Here is a 17,226-nt window from a genome sequence, read left to right on the forward strand (position 1 = left end):
TTTGTACATATTTTTCCCATTTAGTGAATTGCTTTTTATTTGGTTGATGGCTTCCTTTACTATACAAAAGCTTTTAGTTTGATGTAGTCCCAATTGTTTATTTTTGCTTTTGTTTTCCTTGCCTAAGGAGACAGATGCAGAAAAATATTGCTAAAGCTAATGACCAAGAGATTGCTGTCTATGTTTTTTCTAAGGAGTCGTATGATTTCAGATAATACATTTAGGTCTTTAATCCATGTTGAGTAAGAAATTGGTTCAGTTTCATTCTTTTGCAAACATGCTGTTTTCCCAGCACTACTGAAGAGACTGTCTTTTTTCCCATTATATATTCTTGCCTCCTTTGTCATAGATTAATTAACCATATAACTGTGGGCTTGTTTCTAGGCTTTCTATTTTTGTGCCAGTGCCAGACTGTTTTGGGCATTATAGCTTTGTAGCATAGTTTGAAATCTGAGATTGGGTTACCTCCAATTTTGTTCTTCTTAAGATTGCTTTGGCTATTCAAGGTCCTTTGTGGTTCCATGCAAATTTTAGGATTGTTTGTTCTAGTTCTCTGATAAGTACTATTGGTATTTTGATAGGGATTTCATTGAATCTGTAGATTGTTCTGAGTAGTATGGATATTTTAACAATATTAATTCTTCCAATCTATGGGCTTGGTATGTCTTTACATTTATTTGTGTCATCAATTTCTTTCATCAGTGTCTTATATAAATGTTTGTTGTTTCAAGCCACTAAGTATCGGAGAAATTTGTTACACAGCAATACATAACCAATACAAATGATATTGATGTTCTGCTTATAAATAAATTCAAGGATGTAAGTTTAACCTTTGAAAGAAAAAAAGTTACCATGAAAGAGAATGTATATCAAATATTCCTGGATGAAACCAAAGAACCATCATGGTAATTTCATATCATTTGACATGATATAAAATTTATTATTTGCAGATGTGAAACATAAGGGCTATACCATAATAGCCAGGTCTGGGCCCAGTGGTAGATGTAGCAAATATGGAAGTTACTGTGGTAGTGCTCATAAGGGGCCACAACATAAGAAAATAGTTGGTTCTAAAAATGGCATAAACTGGTAAAGATTACAGTGATTTTTCAGGGAGTTGATAGCTAAATTGTTTGACATCAACAACGATGTTTTGAGATATTGGTGATTACAGAACCATTTAATGTCAACAGAAATCCTAAGGTAATCATAAAGGAATTTGCAACTTAAACAGGAAACTAGTTCACAACATTAAGAAATACCTGATATGAAATCTTTGACTAGGAATTCTTTCCAGTGTCTTAGAACTGGTTTTGTTGAGGGCACAAAGGAATGTGTTACTTACCAGGCCAGTTAACACACTCTTTCAAGTTTTGCCCTCCTCTCTTGTGGGAAATTAAAATTCTGTAGTGATAATTTGAGCCATATGGTTCCAGAAAGCAAATCTGCCCTTACTTACAGGAATATAAATTATCTTTGAAAATGCCTTATTACCTTTATACAAATAGTCAACTGAAAGGATGATGGAGATTGACCAACAAGATCTGATTGATTTCCTCCTATAATTTCATGTTCAACCGAGGGGCCAGTGTTAGTATTTCAACCACCATCTCATATTGGATAAGATCTTAAAAGACAGCAGGCATATATTCTGGGTACAGCATGTGTACACCCATAGTTTCGCTCAATTTTAACAGAAGATGTAGTCTTGTTTGGAATGTGTGACACTGAACTACAGGGTGTTTCTTTTAGTGATTAGGAGTAGAGGTTTTGGGGGTGCCTGGGTGGCTCAGTGGGTTAAATGTCAAACTCTTGATTTTGGCTCAAGTCATAATCTCAGGGTCATGAGATATATAGCCTGTGTTGGGCTTTGCCCTGGGCATGGAGCCTGCTTCAGATTTTCTCTCTCACCCTCTCCCTCTGCTCCTCTACCCACTCTCTCTCTCAAAAAAAAAAAAGTAGAGGTTTTGAAGTCAAACTAGTCCAACTACCTTTCTGTGTTTCCCAACTCTACTATTTAATCCCTTTAGAGTTTTGATATCACCTTACTTCTCTAAGTTTTAGGTTTTTTCATCTGTAAAAGAGGGTGACTAATAGAACCTACCTCATGTAATCATAAGGAATAAAATCCAAATAATGTATTTATTATAATGTTCCCAAGTAACTGCTTTATAAATTCAAGTTAGCATAATAAAAGTAATAATTATTGTGTCATCTCAGATCAGGTGTATACATGAATTAGTGTACTTTCCTTTTTGAGCAACTGTGAATTGTTTTCAGAGTGCTAATGGAAAATCACTTGGAACCTAGAACTTCATGCAGCTAAAGGATTATTCAATTGAGAGAGTGATGAAAGTCGCAGAATTTATTATATATACAAAGTCACTCAGGGTTAAAACTGAAAGTCTCTGAAAGACTTACTAGAAAATATGCTCCAGTAAAATAAAATGAGTCCAGAAGTAGATGCAATAAGCAATGATACGTAAAGACTAGTAGAACTTATTTTTAATTTTAAATAAGTATGTTTTTAATCAGTATATTTAGCAGTATATTTAATAAGTGGATTTTCTGCCCTCTCCAATATAATTTGGTTCTTTCATGTGGATAGAGAAAAGATATGAGCCAATGTAGTTTATGAAGAACAACTGAATATTGATGTTTCTTTTTTTATGACATAAAAATATAAAAAGGAAAGTTAACCAGTACTCTTGACAATTCTCAAAGAGACTACCTTTAATATTTGTAACCATCTTTTCCCAATGATCCATGTGTAATTTTAAATAACTGAGATGTATGTTATACATGCAGTATAAATATAAATTTCAGTTGCCACTTGGGAAAAAGAAATCCAAAAACTGTCAGCATGTGATGTTGTAGGGAGAGATGAGGGAAAGAAGAAGGAAATAAAAGCATACTAAGTTTCTTTTTCAGAAAAACAATATGGGGACTGGTGAAATGTTGATGTTGATTATAATGTACAGATTAAATTATGTGTTTTTAAAAGTTAAGAATAACTGCTAGAAAAAAATAGCTACTAGAAGTTTAGTAGTGTTCTAGTATATAACTACATAAAAGAAGTTTAAAAGGTAAAAGATGTATATGCAATATTATACTGATAAGTATGAAATGAAATGCATAATTTACTAAGAAAATTTAAATTATAAAAACGGGCACAACATAAGTAGAATACCTGATTAGACCATCATCCATTGAATATATTAAAATCAAAATTAGGGGCACCTGGCTGGCTCAGTGGGTAAGAGTATGCGATTCTTGATCTCTGGGTCATGAGTTTGAGCCCCACGTTGGGCATAGAGATTACTAAAAATAAAAAATCAAAATTAAAAATGTATGTTCTGACCCTCAAAAGTGCTAAGTCCTAATTCCTTTGCAGGTGATGTCTACCAAACTTTCAAGGAATGTGGAATTTCCAACTTATACAAACTGTTCCAGAGAATAAGAAAAGATGGAAAGCTACTAAATATATTTTATGATTCACATAAAGCACTAGAATCACATCTGACTAATGTTAGCAAATTATAACAAATTATAGGATACTCTCATATGTACAAAAACTGATAGCTCATCTAGAGAGTTGCATAACCCATTATAAAGTATAAAAAGGAAAAATATGACATTTTCATAGGCACAAAAGCAACAAAATAGCTGGGAATATAACCAAGTAATATTTTAAAATCCATGGAAAAATATAAAGTGATACTGAAGGACCTAAAAAATGCTTTAGTATATGGAAAGATATATCAGATTTAGAGATGTGTAAATAATATTTCTGACCATAGATTCTCACCATATTAATTTATCAGTTCAATTAATCCCAAATAAAATCCCAATACAATTTTTCACAGCAGTTGAAAATTTAATTTTAAAATTCATGTACTAAAGTAAATGCAAAGCGGTAGCCAAGACAATATTTAAAAAGAAAAGACGGATTGTTTCCTATGTGATATTAAAACATATTATAAAGTATAGTAATTAAAACTATGTGGAATTGGCTAAAGAAAGACAAATACATCAGTGAAATTAAATAGATAATGCAGAGCCTAGTCCATGTATACTTGGGAAATTAGGCCATGATAGATGCAGTGTTTCATGTCAATGGAGAAAAGATAGATTATTCAATATATACTTTCCAGGCAATAGTGTCATCATTTAAAAAAATAATTATATTCTTCCTTATGGCAATTGTAATATTAAATTCTGGATGAATTAAATAACTAAATATAAAAGACAACACAATGAAAATAATAGAAGAATGTATAAATGATTATGTTTACATCCTTGAAACAGGGAAGATCTTGTGACAAGACACCAAAAATTGATAAGTTTGGCTGTATCAAATGTTAGGACTTCTCAATGATGAAATATATCACTAATAGAATAAAAAGATGAGGACATTCAGGCAGAAAATATTTGCAATGTAATGATTAGGGGTTTTCATCAAGCGTATACAAAGAATTTCTACAAATCAATAAGAAAAACAAAAGAAAGGGGCAGTTTATAGAAGAGAAAACATAAATGGTTAATGCAGGTGTGTAAACTAATATTGTCCTCCAGGGAAGCAAATAATAAGGAAGTCCACTGCAAGTTCTACATATGTAATTAAACATTCTTATTTTAAAAAAGCAAAAAGATGTATTTGGGCTTTAGATTTAAATCTTGTCACTTCCTAATAATGTTTTCTTGGACAAATTCTTCCCTCCAAATAAGTTGAACATCATAGGGTAATTTTAAAGGTTAAATAAGATTAGATATATAGATAATCTGTCTAGTACTTGGTATATAACAAGTGTTTGATAATTGTTATGTAGAGTTACTTGTTACTGTGCTAGGAATATGACATAAAGCTAACAACGCCCAAAGATACTGGTGATTATCACTTTGGTTATTAGGAGACAGTAATGTATAGCTGGTTGTTCTATGATTCAGTGCTAACTTTTTTTCCCCCCAGCTTCTACCATTTTATGGGGCAAAGATGATGTTGCTAGCCTATAGTAATTTGTCTACAATAAAGTCTTATTTCCCTGAAGGCTGCTTATCTCTTGCAAGAGAGGTTGATTACACTGATGGCCCAAATAATGGTCTCTCTATATCCATACCCTTTATGATGTGAGTTTGAAACTCCTCCCATTAAGAGGTGGAGTCTGTTTTCCCATCCCTTGGTTATGAAATAACCTTCTGATTTGTTTGGACAACAGAATATAGGGGAAGCAACAGTGTACCAGTTCCAAACCTACATTTTCAAGAGATCTCACATATTTCCACTTTCTCAAAACCTGGCTTCCACCACCACTAAGAATAGGTCTGGGCTAGCCTAATAACGGACCATGTGGAGAAGAGCTGAGACCCTCCAGTTTCTAGCCAATTGATGCTTGATTTTGCAATAGGCCTGGGCTAGTCTAATGAGGGACCATGTGGAGAAAAGCTGAGACCCTCCAGTTTCTAGCCAGTTGATGCTTGATTTTGCAATTGGTGCTTACCCAACCTTCTGCTGACTGACCAAAGATTCATGAGTGAATCTCTCTGAAACTAGAAGAATCGCCTAACTGCCATAGATGCTTGAGCAATAATAAATAGTTAGCTATACAGTGATAACAAATTAATTCACCTTGTCTATAATATGTACTGAACTTCCACACATTTGCTTTTTCTTGAAAAAAACATGTTCAGTTTCCCCATTTCTCTTCTGTAAGTCCTTCATTAACAATAAATATTTGATTTAAGTGAGTTACATAAAAATTCTAACAAAGTAGGGGATTAAATGGTATTCTCTAAATTTTGGTAAAACTAGCATCATCACTTTGGACCAACTTTTGGTGGGCATTTTTGAGTTCATAAGAAAAGGTTTGTGCCTTTTTCTTGTGTGTTTTTGTTGTTATTGCTGTTCAAGGAGAGTATAAATATACAAATAAGCAGGCAAAATATGCATCATTTTTCTAAAAAAGTGTCAACCTTAAAAAAAAAAAAAAAACAGAAAGAAAATAATCCTTTGACTTACTTTCTTTCCTTCAGGAATTGTTTTGTTTTCCACCTGGGATGTTCTCCACAATTTCAGTTGGAATTGGTTTTAGTTGTATTCCCACAACATTTAACTCTTAGACCAGTATGTGACTGAGCATCTTCCACTTTAATTGATCTAATTTGCACACATAATTCTGATGGAATTATTCATTGTAAAGTGCACCTTTGGGCCTTCCAGAATTCTGCCTTTTTTCTGTGAATCCATTGCATTAATTTACCTGCAAATTCTTCCTTACTCTAGAGGCTTCTCTTGGTTATGTAAATACTTTTGTACAGATTTTCCATTACAAACTGTTCTGAGACACTGTTCTCTCATTTTTTTCCTGCTTAGATTTGAACATAGACCTTGGAAGCTTCATAGTTGCAGTTCTCAATGATCTTTTTTTCTGGTAAATCAGAGATATTTGTCATAGATCTGATTCATTAATAGCATGATTATTATAATAAACACTAAAATGTGGATAGAGAGTTCTAGCCCTCAAAGGTCCTAATTTCATTTCCAACACAATTTAATCTTTAGTTTTTTGAAGGTGCATTAGTGATAAAGATACATGTTTTTCAAGGTAATTTTACCCTGATTTATTTACCACAAATTCGAGTTATAACTGATTGTGAATAGAGGAAAGAGTTGTGATGGCAGCACAATTTCATTATTTTAATTCTGTGTGGCATCAGTATCTTGTCACTAGTAGCTGTTTCTAAGATATTTGAATTGTGACCTTATAGCAGCCTTGTAAATAGGCTAAAGTATGTGGAGACCAGCAACTACATTTAGCCTATCAATCATTATAGTTCACTTTTACTATTGCATCATCCTGTAATTCTTTGTTCCCTTGTTTCTCTCCCTCATAGACTGGATGCTCTCAGAGGACAGGGTTTTGCCTGAAATGCACTAGATAATTCAGTTAATTATTTAAGGAAACAGGGAAGGAAGAAAGGAAGGAAGGGAGGGACAAAGGGAGAGAAGAATTCAGCACATGTGCATACTGTGACTATAAGAAAATAATGAAAGAATAATCATATTGCAGATATTGCAGCTGGACTTAAGATCAGAAGGTTATATACATGAGTGGAGAGGACCAGTCTTTGGTAAAGCACACGGCAAACACCACTCTGAGTCTCGTGTTACAAGTTTTGTAGGCTGACGATAGTTTCTCAGGCAGGCAGAAAGGAGGGAGGAGTAAGTTGTCACATTTAACTGTGGAATAGCAACTGGATCCATACCTCAGGCTCCTTTTGGCCCTTGATGTTTACTTTAAGTCCGTTTTTCCCGTCTGGTGGGAAAAGAATGGAGGAGATAGTTCAACTCTCATCCTCCCTTCCCTCTCACCTCGCTGCCTTCTTTCTCCCCTCCCTCCTCTTTTCCTTCTTTCCTTCCTGCTTGACAAATCTGGAAAAAGTCTCAGGATAGATAGTTCTGCCTTTTATGTTAAATATACTGACTATATGCTCGAGAAACTAGGAAGTTCCTTCATATTACAGAATTACTATGATTTTATATACAGCTAATGATACTTGAATGCTTATGATCGATTAATTTTAGCAGTTTCTGATCCATGAAGAAAACATCCCAAAGCATCATTTATGCTTAGTAGAATGGACCTGTATTGAATAAATAGGAAACAGTGTAAATTGGTGAATTGTCCTCATAGTGCCTTCTGATCTATATTGGATTATATCTTGAAATATTAATATTCTGGCTGACAATGCAGTGTGACTCATAGGCTAAATTGAATATGGATGAGTTTTATTAAGGAGCTGAATGATTTGCAGCAAATAAACAGCATCATAAATGTTGGTGCTTATTTCTGGGACAGATGTAATCATCAGGAAGAGATAAAGCCAATGTGTGTATTAGGAAGGAGGTAGTTTGAGGTATTAATGGGTAGTGGCTCTTTTTAATTTACTTGATGATATGACATCATACTCTAAAATCAGGATAAATATCTAAAAGAAAATTCTCATGACCCCAACCTTTACTGGTTTGAACATAAGTGGCATGTTAAAATGCATTATCTTACTGTTTGTCACAAAGAAAATCATGATAATTCTTCCCATATGGTGCTGTGCATTTAATTCTCTTTAACAGAGCCACCTGAGTATGTACAAAGTGAGTGATGGAAATGGAAGCTATTTACTTTCATGGCATTACTCCTGAATCATTTATCACTGCCAATACTCCACAAAACTGCTGGGACCAGATCCTGTTGATAAGTTATTACATTCTGAACCTGCTACCTTATTTCTAGCATGCAATAAAAATGATCTCAGTATCTGTAACTTTAATATTAGTTTTCTTCTCTGTTGGTAATGGTTATCTTTAAGGTTTACTACGTAGAATGATGATTGTAATAAGCCAGAGGCACTCATCTTCTGCTCTGACCTTCTTGTCATCCATACACCGTTGCTGCCTTGCAGCTCTGCTCCCCTACCTGGGGACCTCAAAATGCTCAGAGTGCCTTTACTTTCTTGGTTGTTCGCTTCCTTCCAGCCTCTTCCACACTTCTGACTGCCTTCACCACCACCTCCAGAAATCTAGCCAGAGTCTAGGTCTGTCTTCACCACCTTTCTCTATAAGGTAACGACTACAGCATGGACCTGAAGGGAATCAGAGGGCTAGCAGTCATATTCCAATGGCTTAACGTTGGAATGAGCGATTTAGATAATGTGGCCTCAGATTATAGTGCTAATTCTAACCAAACATGTTAGAAAATCTAAGTTTTGTCAGACTGTTTTCTCTCAGCTCTCCTGTCTTCCCCTCTTCTATTTTTGACCTACAAAACTTAGAAATTTTCTATAGGAAAATAAGAATATTTTTTGAGATCCTCTCTCCTTCTAGCATCAAGTTGTTCCCCCAGATTTAATAGTCACAATTCTTTTAGCTCTAAATTATCTGTACCAATAATAAAAGAGCAGGTAATTGAGAAGTTTCAAAATTTAAGTTGGAGAAAATATGTAAAAGGATTCTATTTCTGATAGCTGGAAACTGGTAGGGTAGTTACTATTGCCTATAATTTGGTAATACAAAATGTCTATTTAAGTCATTAATTCTGACACAATATCCTCAGATTGAGGGAATGTTTTCTTTCTTTTGGAGGTTAAAAAATGCTGCCTAGTGGCATGCCTGGGTCTGTGAGCTGTATATTAGATATGAGCTATAATTTATTCCTTTAGGAGCCGAAAAAAATTAAAGACAGGATTCTTCTGCATCTGTTACACATTTTAAACACATACTAATTGAACCCAGTGGTTACTAAGTGTCACAGAAATATTTATTGTGTTTACCTGCTTGTGGGATGGCTGGGGGCAGCGAGCTGAGGATAAACCCTTAAGTCTGAGAGACAGAGAAGTAATTACCTGTTTGCCTCAAAAGTGTATGAAGTAAATATGTGTGGAGTTATTATACTGTCTCAAAGTAATTTTGTTTCCTGATTGACGGGTGTATGATGAAAGAATTAAAATCCAAGGTGGAACACAAGAAAACTATGTCGAAAATGCCACTTCCCCAGGCTTACTACATTGTGTTGAAAGGAAAGTTAGGTCTGACTGCCCGTAATAGTCTTAAAAAACAAAATAATCAAACAAGTGGGACTGGGGTGGTGGCCTCACATAGGTTTGAGACTGTTCGGTTATATGGGATGATTTAACTAATGATTATGATGCTGCCAGTGGCTGCTTATTAGTTGCTTACTCTAAGCTGGGCCCTACTAACTCATGTCATCTTGAAAAGAACGCTATTGGTAAGTTAGTATTCACCACTGGTTTTTTTTTTTATCATCTCTATTTAACTAATGCAGAAATTGAGATCTATAGGATTAATCCAGGCCATGGAGTTAATATTTGAAATAGTCATTCTGACTTGCAAGCCCATATTTTTCAATACTGTAATGTACTGGTTCTATAGCAAGATATTGAGAGTAAGTAACAGAAACAAAGAAAACCCCTTTAGTTGAGTAAATCAGTTGCCTTCTTTTTCTAATTGAAAATGGTATTCTTGAGCTTGATCATCCACTTCATCTTGAGTCATTTTCAAATGTTTGCAAAATCCATATCCATTTTACCACCGTTAAGCATAATCTGACAGAAGTCCTATAAGCAATAAAGGAAATTCCAAAGGAGCAGCGCCAAAGGTGTTTAAAGCATTTGTAGACAGGCACCCCCAAGGTGACAGTTTTGAGGACGAATATTCTGGGTTTTTTGTTTACATCTAGTATATTGGTTTAAAAAAATCAGTCATATTGTCTTATTAACATGACTTTTAGTGAAATTGTATATATAAACACCAAGGAAAAGCTACATATATATTTAAAAGTAAACTAAATGCACTAAAAATTTAAGTATGAAAAGTAAAACCTAAAAGAAGAAAAATAGCTAACAGCTAATAGAATAGCCTTGAGGTCTTGGTTTAGAGAGGCGGTGCTTTCCAAAATATTTGAAAAAGACCACAAGTGTATGGAGGTTGACAACTGATAAGTTGTATTACATTAATATTAATTAAATGTTCCACGGACATCCTTGTTAAAGTTAGCAGACAGGTGAGGTGACAGGCTAACAGAAGAAATTTTCAGTCTAAAACTTACAAGGATTTCATTTTTAGAATATGTGAGGGATTTCTTCAAATCTGCAAGTAAAAGACAATCAACCTAAAAGAAATAAAGAAATAAAGGATGTAAATAGACACTTGAAGGAAGGGGAGATCCAGGTGGTTAATGTGTGTGTGTGTGTGTGTGTGTGTGTGTGTGTGTGTGTGTGTATGAAGAAATTTCCTAACTCTTAAGAGAAATTCGAAATGTCATGATCTACTCTTCCATGACCATCACATTAAGAAAAACCTGGACAACTGGAAAACATGGGCAGTGCTTTAGACAAGGATATGAGGAAGCAAGGACCCTTATCCAGGGTTGGAAGAATAAACTGGCACATATATTCTGAAAGGCAATCCAGATGTGCTAATCTCTATTGAGCAGGTATTGCTACATTGTAATCCACTACAAAACCCAAGGGACCTACAACAGACATTTATTCTTTATGTGATGGAGTGTCTGTTGGAGCAGCTCTGCTGATCTCCACTGGGCTCTTGTGAATCTGCCATTGTGAGTCAACTTATCAAGGCTGGGCATGGCTGGCATCCATTTGAAGCTGAAGGTTCTCTAGTTTGGGCTCTCACTATGGGTTGAACCGAGGTCTTCTCCAAATTTCTTTATCCTTCTTGGACCATCAGACCAGATGGGGTGTGTTCTCATCATGGCAATGGCAGAAGCACAAAAGGGCAAGTGGAAGCTTGGAAGGAGTCTTTATGCCTGGGCTTGAATTGGAACTGGCACACTGTCGCTTTTACCCACAGTCTCTTGGCCAAAGCAAGTCAGGTGATAGTACATACATTCCACTTTAAGTGGGAGGATCTGTTAAGTTACAAGAAAAAGGGTGTGGACACAGCGAGGAGCAAAAAATTGGGACCAATGAGCCAATGATTACATTTACCACAATGCCTTATGACTGGGCTGCCTATTTCTTGATAACTATTTCAGAGCAACTCCCCCCACATGTCTACAAGGAAATAAGTATAACAAAAATTGCAACACTGTTTAAGTAGTAAAGGAAACCCTTGCAGAAGGAGTGAATAGCTAAAGTGTGGTATATGCCATCAACGGAATACAATGCAACAGTCAGAAGTAATTAATTAGATTTAAATATAGTAGCATGAACAGATCTCAGTAACTTAATGTTGATTTTATTTATTTTTTATTTTTTAATGTTGGTTTTAAAAAACAATAAACAGTATGAAATTCATTATATAATGTCAGTTATGTAACCTCCATCCATATAATAGTACTCTATATTTTAAAGGTACACACATACCTGTTAAAAACATTTATTAAATAAATAAGAGTGTGTGCCAAGAGGAAGCAAGGAATAGAATTGAGTATGAGGAATTAAGGCAGAGGGAAAAATTAATAAAATAAAACAAAAATAGGGGCTTTGTAATACATTTAATCAAATCAATTTTGTGCCCCTGTGATTTTTAAACATAAAAAATTTCATAATAAAAGACTCTAAAGAAGTGAGTAAGATGAGCGTAGCACATTTGGAAGATTTGTAAAGAAACAAAGTTTTAAGCAGAATTTTGGAGTTAACAGACATTCTAGTTTGAGAAAGGATGTTCCGGGGAGGAACATGTCATGGTCAAGGCAGGGACAAGAGAAGGATGTGTGAAAATTGTATGGGGCTTCTTCTGGCAGAAATTTAATGAAAGCTTGACAGGGTGTAACAATAGATGAAAGCATATTGCAGAGTTTCTTGTAATCTGTCATTGGGGCTTTTGTTTTGATCTTTCCATACTTTTGGAGGCCTCTGAAAGCACCTGGAAACAATTAAGCAGAGCCTGATAAAAATGAACCCTCTGGAAGAGAAGTTCTTGAACATTTGTATGCTATACCAGTATCCTTCAGAAATCACAGCTATCAGAGGTTCTGTGACACTTTTTTGTTCTGAGACACTGATAATAAGAGAAGTCTTCCAAGAGTATTAGGAATTATTCTCCCCCTGGCATATAAAAAACAAACCAACAACCACCAACAACAAGTACAATAAAACAAAACTTTTTGTTGGTGTTGCAGGGAACGATAACAGCTGTTCAGTCCACATCAGGAGAAATATTGAAGGAAAGGAATTGGAAATAGACTCTGGGTGGCTCTCTATTTTATTATCTCAGGGTCACCTAGCATAGCCTCTAGAATTATTAACACCTTTTCTTTAAAGTAAAACCTTCCACCATTGGAAACATATTTGGGTTTAAAAACAAAATGTACTTTTAGTCACTGTTGAAGAAACTGTAAATTGGCAGGGAAAATTATGAAGGGTAATTTGACAATTTCTATTGTTTTAAAATGTCAATATTTTTTAACTTAGTAATTTAACCTTTAAGAATTTTATAATTCTCATTTCTAAAGAAATAATTAAATATGCACAAAACCATATGTGCATAAAAATTAATCACAATATGATTATAATAGCAAAAAACAAAATCTAGTTAAATGAGCAAGAACAAAGAATTAAAGGAGTTAGGCACTTTTGTGTGATGGAATGGTACTAAGTCATGAAAAAACATCTCAAAATAGTAACATGGGAGAAACACTTCAAATATATTGGCATGTGAAAAAGCAAGTTATAAGTATATACCAAAATTGAGAAAAATATACTTAATACATCTTTTTTAAGATCTTATTTATTCATTTGACAGAGAGAGAGACAGCTAGAGAAGGAGCACAAGCAGGGGGAATGGGAGAGGGAGAAGCAGGCTTCCTGCTGAGCAGAGAGCCCAATGTGGGGCTCAATCCCGGGACCCTGGGATCATGACCTGAGCAGAAGGCAGATGATGCTTAATGACTGAGCCACCCAGGTGCCCAAAAACTACTTAATATTAATGGTGTTTATCTCTGAGTCTGAGACAACATACATAATAATTTCTTGTTTCTTTTCCAAATTCTCTTAAGAAATTATTCGCTGCTTTTATAAGACAAAATAAATAATACGTGTTATTTATAAAACTGCACTGAATAAATAAGTTAAATATCGTTGAAACTGGTCATTCAAATAACTCAAAATCATTCTCTTTATTTGTAAAAATGTATGTTTGAGTTCCTTCAAGCAGTCTTTAAGAATGGGAATTTTAGGTATACATCTGTATTTTGGAAATTCTCCAGGAATATTCGAGGTACATATGCTACCTGGACATAGAGGATTCGATTAAAAGGAAATGGCCAAATTAGAAGTATATTTTACATCCTTAAAGAAGTAAAGAAAGTTGAAAAGGCAACAAAAGCCATGTTTTTGCACAGGATAGTCAAGTACCTTTTTCAAAAGGGTATTTATTCTAGTTCATATACCAGGCCTCAGGATGGAATCACATTCTCATTCACTGCTCACAGTATCCAGGGCATTTCTCAAGCACCAGGTGCACGTTGTGGTGTTTTTAATAATAGATAGCGAAATGAAGAAGCAGCTCCAGCCGGAAATTAAGAGGGGAATTTAAAGAAATAAATAAAGCCTATGAAGATGATGACCATACCTAAACCTATTAAATGCCGGTCATCTCCTGTTTTCTCTTATCTTTTCCCCAGAGTGTGTGTTTGTTTTTTAACAAAATGTCCCCAACAACAGTTAATATTAACATTCAGCCATGTAATCACCTGCAGAATTTCTGATTAGCAGGAATCAGAGTATATTTTCATTTGCAGGAACCAATCCTTTAATCCTCCAAACAGTAAAATGAGCCACAAAGTAGGTCAGACTGCAAACACAGTGTTGATTTTTCTTGCTTAAATGACAAATAGCCGTGGTCATCTAGTGTGATTTCATCAGATAGTTCTAGAAGGCTCACAACTGCAGTTGGATCATTAAGGTACTCACAAAGGAACGAATTTCAGTCCCGCATGTTCTTTTCCTTGTATTCAGTGTTTCCAAAGCCAAATGTGTGCGTTGCTGGGTTCCTCTGAGTATAGGAAAGTGGTAGAACTTAGTCCCATGGTTTGCTCCATCAACACCACGTGCCTACTACTTCCAAGACTGAGAATGCACCCTGTGTCCCTTCTTGGGAAGTTTGCCTCAGGAAGTGATCTCACGTCAAAGTACCAACAGATCTGATCCGACAGATACTCCCTATTCCCAAACAAAAGGAAGAGTGTTTCTCCTCACTCTTACTTGAAAATTACCAGCCAGAGATCACATGAGGATGATTGGGTTGCTTCATGATCTGTCAGAAGAAACGAAAAATAAAATCATTCCTTATGATGGGAATATTTGAATTGCATTTTCACACAAGTTTCCCAAATTGTAAGACTTGCTGCCACAGAAGAAACACTTGCTAATTTACTGAGGAGTCTGAGGCCTGGAATGCACATTGACCTGTTCAAACTGGAAGTAGACATTTAGATTGGTGTTTCAAGTAAGTACCAATTCAGACTAGATGGCATAAAAACATACATTATAGAGGCCATAAAAACATCATTGGAAACCTAATAAATATAAGATGGGTCAAGACTGACTCTGAGGTCTAAAAACCAAATGAGAATTAGCTATGGCATCTGCAATTTGTTTCTTTTTTAGTAAATGGGAATGGAATCACTATACTTGGGTGAGTAGAGCAAATATCCTCTGAAATGCCATCCTTGTTTTTTTCCCCAATATTGCCTTGGCATATTTTAGCTTTTACTTCTAGAGTTAAGTTTGAAGATCATCTAGGGTAAAAGCTGAAATGGATTAAGTTTTGACAAATAAGTGCTGGAGGAGGAAGAGAATTGCCCTGAACAAGAAAAGTAATCAAAGACATAGGGGATGGAACAGGATCTGTTTTCTATCTCTAGTGGAAACAGATAAAGAGAAAAGAATTTAACTGGCAATTGGAAGGTTTAAGTTAGATATCTTGAAGATTTTACAGGTTTTCCCGTTACTAATAGTCGCTACCTTTTAATAAGACCTAAATTCTTTAGATGCATTATAGGTATGAATTTCAACATCACAATTTCAAGTGTGCAGAAAATGTGATTTTCTTGATTGTCATAATTGTCAGCTCTCTGATCTGAGGTCCCAGCCTGCCTCATGTAGGAGGCTTGATAGAGTCATTTTTCTGATCTTTTTTTCTCTTTTCAACAGAGTGATTTTTTTTTTTTTTTTTTTTGGCCTATTCATACCTAGAGGGTCAGAAACCCTGTAGCTCAATCTTCCTTCCTGTTGTTCTGTCCCTTCTGTCACCCAAAAGCTTACAGGGACAAGAGCAGGGGAAGACTGGCATGCTCTGCACCCTTCCTTTGGTCCAAACAACTCCTCCCCTTTTACCCAGGGGCTGGCTTGGTCTTTGGCTTCCTAGGATATCTCCCTCTCTGTCCTTGGCTGAGCTCTCTACCTCACAGCCCATCTGCAATGTCCCAGATTCAGAAAACTGAGCTGAAACACTCCGCTGGTCCTGGAACATTTCCTGAACTGTTCTCAATCACACCTCTTTTATTTTCAAGCACTTTCCTACATTTAATTTTATTCAAATCCCATCCATTCTTCAGAGCCCCAAATATTTCTCCCAATCCCCTCACCTGAAGGGATTTTTCTTTTTTGAATTCACAGTCTGTTCCTCTCCTCTGACCTTTATCACCTTTCATTGGCACAAACATTTGGCTGGCAAACACTCATACAGGTGAACCTGTTGTTGACTGTTGGCATCTGTACGATTGGGAGGATGTCTATTCTGATTGACTCTTGGCTATGTCCTACTGGTTTTTTGTTTTGTTTCATTTTTGCATTTTTAATTCCACCTCTGCCTTCTGCCCTAGATTATAATAAATTATATCCATGCTTTTCTCTTCCACTATAAACTCCTTAAGGAAGGAAATGTTTCTATTTGGTAGAGCTCATTCAATGCCTTGCACATAGTAGGCAATCAAAAATACTTATTAAATGAATCGTCAGGTAAAACTAGACGAGGCTACAACATTTCCTTTGGTGTAAGGATGAAAAAGACAGGAGGCATCATTCATCATTGGCATATAAATACAATTTACTTGCCAGCATTACTCTCTTCTGTCTACTCCCTGATGCCTACTCAAAGTCTCATAATTTTTAATTTGAGAAAAGAACCAGTGGGGTACTTTGGTTTTAATTTGTGGAGAAAAAAAGAAAATAAAATTATTCAAACTTTGCTCTTCTACCATTGACAGTTAATAATATCACTGTCATCACACTGAGCATTTTTAAAAGGCCTTTGAGAAAATCATCTTTTCCCTGATTTAACATTTTAACATTTTAATTTCAGTTCCCTCTCAGGAGTATTAAAACTCAGCAGCACTTTGTCACTTTTGTGCTCCTCCATTACTTTGATATAAAAACAGAAATGGTAAATACAGTTTAAGAATACTTCCATTTTTACAAGGACCAGATCCTGAGACCTTCATAAAATTTTAGATTATTATACAGCATCACTGTTCAAAGACTTGGCTTTATTTCAGAACTATTCAGTGAAAATAAAATAAAAAAGAGCCCCTCCCGCCCTATTGTAGATAACTGAAAGACTGTTTGTCTTTTACTTTGGAACATTTAGTTTGTGAGAATAGAGAACAACAAAAAGCTTTTGAGATGTAGATGTCGGTTGAAGGGTTTACTCACTTCCTAGCTATGAGACTGGTGTTTATACCAGCTTTC

This window comes from Callorhinus ursinus, unplaced genomic scaffold (genome assembly GCF_003265705.2).
Source record: "Callorhinus ursinus isolate GAN/ISIS: 27379988/994484 unplaced genomic scaffold, GSC_fseal_2.0 scaffold12, whole genome shotgun sequence".
NCBI classification, from domain to species: domain Eukaryota; kingdom Metazoa; phylum Chordata; class Mammalia; order Carnivora; family Otariidae; genus Callorhinus; species Callorhinus ursinus.